A 9891-nucleotide genomic window follows, 5' to 3' on the forward strand; every position below is an offset into this window, starting at 1 on the left:
TCTGTTGCCTAAAACTTCTGATCCTTTCCTTTGCACAAATGCATTTCAACAGTTTGCTGAGCTTTAAGCATCTCATAGCTGCTATTATTAAGAACCTTGTTTTGAAAATGAGTTAATGTTCTAATGCTGTTTTTAGAGCATATAATTCACAAGTTTGAGCTGACCAGTTTGGGGGTAATTTTCCTTTCTCAACAGTTTGCATGTTTCTCCCATCAACTACCGCATAACCTGACATCCTTTTCCCATGTAAACATATGGAAGAGCCATCTACATATATTATTTCCCCTTCTGAGAGAGTTTGTTCTTCAAGATCTTCCTGAACCCTAGTCTGATATTGGATAATTTCCAAACAATTATGAATTAAGTCACTTTTTGGTTCTCCATACAAAAATTGAGCCGGGTTTAAACTTTTACTTATTTCTAGTGTCAAATCATCACTGTCTCTCAGGATTACTTCATACTTTAACATTCTAGAGTCTGATAACCATTTCTCAGCTTTCTGGTTTAGCACATTTCGAACTGCATGAGGTGTGTACACAATTAGTTTGCTTCCAAAAGTAAGTAACCTGCTGGGGGTTCCATCTACCCCAGTTTCAGCTGCTTGGCCCGCGGTCGCTCCGCCGGCGGCACCGGAGGCCCTGTTTGCCCTGGCCATCCTGGCCCTGGCGGCTTTTTCCGCACCGGGCACCCCCGCCCTGGCTGTCACGCCCCCAGCCACTTCTCCGGCAGCCACCCCGGCTGTCCTGGCCCCGGTGACTGTGTCCACACCGGCCGCGCTGGGCACCGCTGCTCCTGCCACCATGAGACACGTGCAGACTGTCCACGCCCCGGTTTGGTTTCCACCGAGAGACTCCGCTCTCTCAGTGGTTCCGGTAACAGTCCCCGCCTATGCCCCCCCCTTGGAGGACTCAGTGGCAGGACGGATCCCTGCATGCACAATCCCATCAACCCCTGCCATGGACACGGCAGTTCTAAAGAATTTTTCCCTTAAAGGAGAGGTACCATATCAAAATACAGGAAGTGCAGTTTGTTATAAATCCGTATTGTGATATTGGCTTTCGCAAGTATTAAGATGAATATTATATGTTAAATACTTTTTGGCTATATATGTACTTTTCCTCTTGCTAACAAGTTTTAAGCTTAAAGGAATTTCGTGGTACAAAGCAAGGAAACCCCAGAGGGCAAAGACAGTGGGGCCCAAGCTGTTATCAGCAGAAGGACAATGGAGACCAGGCTGTTAGCAGCAGCCAGGACCAGGCCGCTGTCAACTGAAGGATGGACGTGAAGCCCAGCTGTCACCGGTGGCAGAGGGAAGGGGCCCAGACTGTTATCAGCACTGACCGCTTGCAAAGAAAGGAAATCCAATTCAAATAAAATGATGATCACCAAAAATAAAAACCTTATGAAGCATGCTCTGAAGAGGCAGGTTCAGGGCGTAACCATGCAAAATGCTTCTTAGAAAAGTTTGAATATGCATTAAACCCTCACAGCAGGAGGGGATAAAAAGGGTGTTCCCAAGATACCAGGTGTGTTCCTGGCAAGGTGCCAGGGCACCGGGCCGTTTTAACCCTTTGCTTTATTTCCTTTGTCTCCTAATTGTCTTTCTGTTTATATTAAATTTTTTTATAATTTATTAAGTGAATCTCGTTTTTCACAAGTTCAAAGGTGGGTTTCCCTTGACTCTTCCCCAGAACAATACAGAAAGGCTACTAGTTTATTTCCATTACAAGAAGTCTCAATGGGAGGTGGAAATACAGGATTTGTAAATGCCCCTCCCTTTGACTTCTTCAGAAATCAGAGATTTTAAAAAGGAACTCTTATAAATGCAAAAGCAAATTTGGGATAGAATCAAAAGAGAAATTTATTAATAAACAACATAGAAAAAAACAGAGAGAAAAACCACAATAAAAATGGTCAGCGCAGCGCTGGGTGGACAGGGTCTACACCCGAGGTGTAGGGTTCCCAAATCCACGTCTGAGCGCTCTCGGGATTGGAGTTTTATAGGATTTTTGAGTCCTCAGGCTAAAAATTCCAAGCAGGCTCCATTCACCAAGTGTTCTTGATTGCTCGGTGAATAGATTTCCTGGCTTGGAAGAATAGACCTAACTTGAGTCCGGACAGAGTCTCCTCATATGCAAAGAGACTCTGTATGTATTTTAATTTTGCGTTATCAAGGATGAAGTGATGTGATCCGGGGTTGGTGCCGATGGGAATCTCGGCGGAGTCTCCCCCTTTGTTCCCAGTGATTGTATCTTCAACACTGGTCTGGCAGGTGGGCGATCCAAGACTAGCGGCGGATACTTTTCTGAGGCCCATCTTTGTCTACTTTGATTGTTTCACAATCGAGGTCTGCAGAGACGTTGGTCAGGTCCGGAGTTGGGTTCCTCCTCCGAGCTAGTCCTTTTGTTATCCTTGATGGCTCCCATCCTGCCTATTTTCCGAGTTAATGTTTGTTATCTGGGTGTTGGCTACAATCCTTTTTCTTTCAGAGGAGAGCTCCCAGCCAGGCTTGGGAGAGAGGTTTCTTTCTTTTTTTCACATACACATCTTTGGTTTTTATTATTTCAACATATACATCTTATTTATATCTCTTACGAATTTTTATTTACACATAATTTATTACAGGAACTAAAAGGACTACTAGAAGATCCTATAAACACAGCAGATCTATTGGATCAATTTTTAGGTCCCAACATATTTACTTGGCAAGAAATTGGATCAATAATGAAAATTATATTTTCCTAAGAGGAGAGGCAGATGATTAGAGTTGCTGGAATAAAAATATGGGAAAAGGAAAACCAGCAGGGACCACCAGGGGACCAGAAAATGCCAGTGTTACCCCCTGACTGGAATCAAAATGATGAGGCAGGACGAAGAAATAGGAACAATTATCGTAATCTGATAATCAAAGGAATAAAAGATGCAGCACCTCAAGGGCAAAATCCAAAAAAAGCATTTGAAGGACTGTTAGGGAAGATGAAACAGGGAAACCTTATGAATATGATTGTTTGACAAAAGATTCTGAAGCTATGAAGCCTAGAATCGAAATAGAAATGAAAGTTTGCTTTGAGTCATAAGATGCTGAGTACTAGTTACTATATGACCAAAGAACAATAGCCTAGCCAGCTAAAGGAGAATCCCTGTTGATGAAACAATGTCCTTCTGCTGATAGAAAGTCCAAAGATAAAGAAGGAAAAGAAGAATTTGTAAAGCTTTTAGGATTTGAAATGCAAAACTGTATGTTAATGTAGGAATTCTCATAGGCTGTATGTAAATTCTTTAGTGGGTGTATCTCGTAGTGATTGGTTACTGGGAATTAGAATATTCACTATAGGAAAGCATATAATGGATTGTAACAAGAACCTCGCTCTCTTGATTCCTCCCTCCCCATCTCCAACCTCTCTTCTCCTGCTCTCCCAGCACTCTCTCCCCTCCCCCCGACCACGTGGACGCCGAGGCTGGCAGCGGACACGGGTCTCTCCCTCTCTTTACCCTTATAATAAATTGCTTATACCGGAACAGTTTGACCCAGGAGAAGTCTCTCACCACGAGCGAGCGTTTTGAACAGCAATAAAGGACAACAAGGAAAGGAGGAGACCCCAACTGAATGGTTAGAAAGACTTTGGAGGGATATGAAACAATATTCTGGGATAGACCCTGAGACAATAGCAGGGCAAACCCTTTTGAGAGTTAATTTTGTCACCCATGCCTGGCCAGACATTAGGAAAAAACTGGAAAAAAATGGAAAACTGGCATGACAAAGCTTTAAATGATTTATTGAAAGAGGCTCAAAAGGTTTATGTAAGACGAGATGAAGAAAAAGCTAAAGAGGAAGCAAAAATCCTGGTAGCAACTATGCGAGAAAGTAGTTTCCAGAGAAATTTGAAGCCTCTAAATACTACCCCTAGGCATCCAGGGTTCAGGGGCAGGGAAAAGGAAAAAAACAGAACCTCAGTACAAACAGAATCCCAAGAGCAATTTAAGAACACCTGTTATTACTGTGGGATGAAACAGCACTATAAGAGAGAATGTCCTCACCTAATAAAGGACCAGAAAATTTTCCAAGAAATAGGCCCAGAAGAAGAATAAGAGAGTCATAGGCTTTATTTTCTTGGGGACAAATACCATCTGGACCCTATGATAACCTTAAAAGTAGGTCCCCAGGAGGAAGAATTTGAGTTTGTGGTCGACACAGGGTCAGAGAGGACCTGTCTATTACGGATTCCAACAGGTTGTGATGTAAGTAAAGAAACTGTAAAAGTAACAGGGGCAAAAGGAGAATGTTTCACAGTTCCAGTCATTAAAGATGTGGTAATTGAGGGAGAAACTAAAATTTGGATGGGGAATGTTTTATTAGTCCCTGGGACAGGTAGCAACTTATTAGGGAGGGACTTACAAGTAAAGCTAGGAATAGGAGTTATACCTGAAGAAGGGAGAATGACTGCTAAAGTTCTAAAAATTGACCTAGAGGATGAAGATAAAATAAACAAGGAAGTTTGGGCTGGGAAAGGAAATAGGGGAGGACTGGACATTGCCCCCATAAGGGTCACGATTGAGAGAGAAGAATGCCCCATACATGTGTGTCAGTATCCCATATCCTTAGAAGGAAGAGAAGGTTTAAAACCAGTGATAGAAGGACTAATAAAAGATGGGACATTGGAACCTTGTATGTCTCCTCATAATGCGCCTATTCTCCCAGTAAAGAAGCCTGATGGGAATTACAGATTAGTACAAGACTTATGAGAAGTTTACAAAAGAACCCAGACCCGTTACCCAATAGTTCCAAATCCTTATACTCTCCTAAGCAAAGTTCCACCCCAGCACCGGTGGTTCAGTGTGGTAGATCTTAAAGATGCTTTTTGGGCTTGTCCATTAGCTGAGGAAAGCCAAAATATCTTTGCCTTTGAATGGGAGGATCCAGCTACTGGGAGAAAGCAGCAACTGAGATGGACAAAATTACCACAGGGGTTTACTGAATCTCCAAATCTATTTGGGCATGCTTTAGAAACAGTATTACATGTAACTTTTCTCTAAAAAATCCTTTTTCTGTTTCTCTGTTTCTGCTGCATCTCTTCTGTATTTTTCTTTTTATTCTTGGATTTCTCAGCCTCCTTTGGACTGAATTATTTTGGGATCCTCCCTCATGGGGAGCCCTGCTTATCTCAGTTCTTATGATTCGAAGAAAACTCCCGAGCTTGTTAGAATCTTGTTTCTTGTGTTTATTAAAAGGTCATCACAAAACTTAACAGGTTTCTCCAGGCTGGTTACACAAGGTTAATATTTGCAATCTGGTACATTTCTTTCTTCTGATGGTACAAACAAGGACTTGTGGCACACTTTGTGTAGCAGCGGCCTAAGGGGAGACAAAGAGTTAACATTGTCCCACACCAAACCCCTTGTGAAGGGCGGCCCAGGTGTTCTGATTGGGTTTGAGTCCCTGGGGGGTTCTCCCTTGGTGTGCTTCTACTGGTCCCTGACCCTGAACTCCACCCTCAAAGGTGGAAGCCCTCAGGGGTTCTTTCCCTCAAAAACCCCTGCAGTGCCTCTGTTCGGGGCTCTCTGTTCTCGACCTGAGTTTGTTCCCATGCTGAATAAATGGTTTCATGAAGAGGAGCCCGTCTCGGTTGGTGTTCCATGCTGGTCCCCAGAATCCTGCGGCTTCCTGGACGAGATCCTGAGGTTGTGGACTGCAACAACTTCGTGTATGAAGCACAAAATGGCCACGAAATACGCAGTTCTTTTATTGTTATACCTATGTGATAAATGTATCTTTGGATAAAAATTCGTAAAAGCATAAATAAATATAACTGTATCTATAACGATGTAAGAAAATATAAAATATAGTATGGCCTAAGGATTCCTCCCCAGACCCAGCAGTGACTACCCACTCAGGTGGTAACGATTCTAAACGACGCTCATCAGCCTGAGAAAAAAGGCAGGACACGGACAATCGGGCTAGACAATGAAAGGAGCCTGGCCGAGATACCCATTGGCTCCGCACCGGACCTGAACACTCCACCCTGCAGGCCCCGACTAAAGATGCAATCAGGCTAAACAATGAGAGGAGCCCGGCCGAGATACCCATCGGCTCCGCACCGGACCTGGACACTCCACCCTGAGAGCCCAACCGAAGATACAATCAGGAAGCACTCAGAACCTTTCACATGCAAGAGGACTCTGCCCAACTGTCTATTGATTCAGTTTGCAGGTTCCAGGAAATCCATTCAACCAACCATCTAGACTCTTTGTTGAACGGTGACTGCTCGGAGTTTGGCCTCAAGGCACAAAACCCCTATAAAAACCCCGGACAGACAACTCTCCTTCGTGGATTTGGGAACTCGGTACCTCTGGGTACAGATCCCTGTCCACCCGGCGCTGCGCTGATCTATTTATTGTGGTTTTTTTCTCTCGTTGCTGGTGCTTGAAATTGTTTTATAATAAATCGCTTTTTTATTAACCTTATTTTGCCATTGCATTTATAACACCTATTTTCACGCAATTAACAATAGACATGTATATTATTTTTCTTAATGACCCAATGACCCATCACCTCTGTGATGCACTGCGGCATTCTCTATCCAATCACTTATTACTACCCAAAAACCTCTAGGAGAAGTACATGAAGAAGAAAGAAGAAGGGACAAGAGACAACACCCCAAATCCTCCATCTTGTCTCTTGTTCTCTAAACTAACTTTTTCACCTAGTGATTTAAAAAAACTTTCTAATCTACACACTTACACTTTTAGCTTTTTCTATCTAACTTTAACATTTGTTCTCGTATATCACCATAAAAACATGCTGATGAATTTCATATTATATGAAATTCAGGGTTTTTCTGAATCTTTTAACTACGTATCTGTCATGGTTTTAAGGCAGTAACTAAAAAATTACTAGAAAACTTATTTATTTTTTGCTGTGAGATATGGATTAGAACAAGAGCAAAACAGGCTTAAAACTTAAAAGGAATAAAGAAAGTTTATTAACAAAACTACAAGAATAAGAACACCAGAATAAACTTCCAGAAAACGCTTTTATCTCTCACTACCCACCATTCCTTTGTTCACATGACAACATAGAGACCAAAAACTTTGGAACTTTGGTGTTTAAAACAGTCCTAATTTTTGCTAGAGTTTTTTCATCAGTATTTGTAGAGAAACAGAAGTCTTCTTCTGCTAATCTATAGTTTCTCACAAGAAAACTATTTCTGTTATAGTTTTCTATTTCTCTGATGCCAGCCGCCCAAAAATCCTGTCATCAGTTCACTCCTCTCATTTCACATCACTCTGAAGTGTGTATAAGTCAATGAGTCTAAAAATGTTATTTTTAAAGATGAGTTATTCAAAAGCAAAAGTTCTTTTCATCTGTCTCTGTGAGCTTCCCTGAAAACAGTTTTCTCATTACTTTAAGCAGTCTCAAATCTTCGCCTCACTCTGTTCTAGCACTTCACTATATCACAATTACTCTACTTTTTACTCAAAATCTACACTTTGAACACTCTATTCTTCCCAATATACTCTGTCATGAATTAAGAGTTTTTTCAGAACACTATTGTCCATCTCTATAGCTTTAACAAAAAAATATTTCAGCTTATAAAGCATCTCTTTATTCTCTCTTCTCCATCTAAAACTTAACTCTTTTCTTCACTGTCTTTAATAGTTTTATGATGTCTTTTTCATGTTGATTGTCTCTCTCTCTTTAAAAAAAAAAAGTAATCTGTACATTTTATCTAAGTAGTAAAAGAATTAAACTCTTAAAAAAGCTACAAGTGTTCATAGTGTCAAGTTTCAGTTCAGCAGAACAAACTGAAAACTAAACCAAGCTGGCTGGCTCTGTTTCTCCCCCCCTGCCCTCTGAGGCCTTGTCCGGCCTGGGGGGGGGGGGAGGCCGAGACAGAGCCTTGTTACCTTGTCAGAAACCAGAAACCCAAAGAAAACAAGAGAACCCTGGCTTTACATCTTAAGGTGGTGTTCACAAGTTGATCTCACTTTTCAATGGTCAAAACTGCTGTCAATTCTTAAAAATGACCGATAATTGGTCAAGAGAAAAGACTCCCATCAGCCACCAGCAGCTTCAACTTCCTTAGCTCTCAAAACTATCTTAAAAGTAAAGTCACCCCATGACAGTATCAGAAACAAGGGCACACACTCTGTATTCCAGACTCCAACATTACAAACCTTCCCCACTCCTCCTGGAATACAAATTATCCAATATGTTGATGGTCTTTTGTTATCAGGGGAAGCTGAAGTTAAGTAGGCTACTATAAAACTTTTGAATTTCCTTGGGGAAAAAGGACTAAGTATCAAAAGGTAAATTGCAATTTGTAGAATCAGAGGTAAAATATCTCGGACATTTAATAAGCAAGGGTAGGCGAAAGCTAAACCCTGAGAAGATTGCAGGAATTCTCTCTCCTCATTCCCTCTTCAAAAACGGAGATTAGGAAATTGCTTGGATTATTGGGATATTGTAGATTATGGATCAAAGGGTATACACAGGCAGTGAAATTTTTATATGGGAAATTGACAGAAGGTGAAGACATAAAGTGGACCAACAAAGATGATAGCAAATTAGAAGAACTGAAGTTAAAACTAGCCTCAGTATCAGCTTTAATCTTGCCATCATTAGAAAAACCCTTTTATCTGTATGTCAATGTGGAAAGTGGAGTAGCTAATGGAGTTTTAGCCCAGGAGTGGGGGGGAGTAAAAAAACCAGTAGCATATTTCTCAAAAATGCTGGACCCAGTGAGTCATGGCTGGCCGGTATGTAGTCAAGCTGTAGCAGCTACCACAATCCTAGTAGAAGAGAGCCGTAAACTTACTTTTGGAAGCAAACTAAGTGTGTACACACCTCATGCAGTCCGAAATGTGCTAAACCAGAAAGCTGAGAAATGGTTATCAGACTCTAGAATGTTAAAATATGAAGCAATCCTGATAGACAGTGATGATTTGACACTAGAAGTAAGTAAAAGTTTAAACCCGGCTCAATTTTTGTATGGAGAACCAAAAAGTGACTTAATTCATAATTGTTTGGAAATTATCCAATATCAGACTAGGGTTCAGGAAGATCTTGAAGAACAAACTCTCTCAGAAGGAGAAATAATATATGTAGATGGCTCTTCCATATGTTTACATGGGAAAAGGATGTCAGGTTATGCAGTAGTTTGTTGCCGCTGAAGATGAATAGATCACACGGACACAGGTCGAGGTGTGGTGAAAGGAAGAGAAAGTTTATTTTTCCTCCCAGGATTTATAGGCTTCTGACCACGGCCAGGGATTGGATGGTCAGGATAACACTTTCCCACTGCACTGGCCATGAGAGATGTCCATCACAAGATGTGTAACAGAAAGAACAGACACATATCTATGTTTACAGTTACTATCCTGGGAAAGGCTTTAGAAAACTATGTCAGCAAGCTCATAAGCTGAGTTTTCAGGGCGACAGTAGTTGATGGGAGAAATATGCAAACTGTTGAGAAAGGAAAATTACCCTCAAACTGGTCAGCTCAAACTTGTGAATTATATGCTCTAAAAAGAGCATTAGAACGTTTAGCACATAAAAAGGGAACCATCTATACTGATTGTGATAGATTGGCATTTAAGAAAACAAAGAGAAACACCTAAAGAAGTTAAAACTGCTAGAGGCTGGTGGGAGTTTTTCTCCCAGCCAACTACTGGCCATTTCTAAGAATTGACAGCAGTTTTGACCATTGAAAAGTGAGATCAACCTGTGAACACCACCTTAAGACCTAAACCTGGGAATTTCTTTGTCTCTTTGTTTCCTGGCTGTGAAAGGTAAGAGCTCCAGCTGGCCTCCTGTTCCCCTGCCCTGGCCATGCGGCCCGGGCAGGGGCTGGGCTGGGACTGCCGCGGCTCCCGGCCAGGAGATGGGACCTG

This window comes from Poecile atricapillus, chromosome W, assembly GCF_030490865.1.
Source record: "Poecile atricapillus isolate bPoeAtr1 chromosome W, bPoeAtr1.hap1, whole genome shotgun sequence".
Classification (NCBI taxonomy): Eukaryota; Metazoa; Chordata; class Aves; order Passeriformes; family Paridae; genus Poecile; species Poecile atricapillus.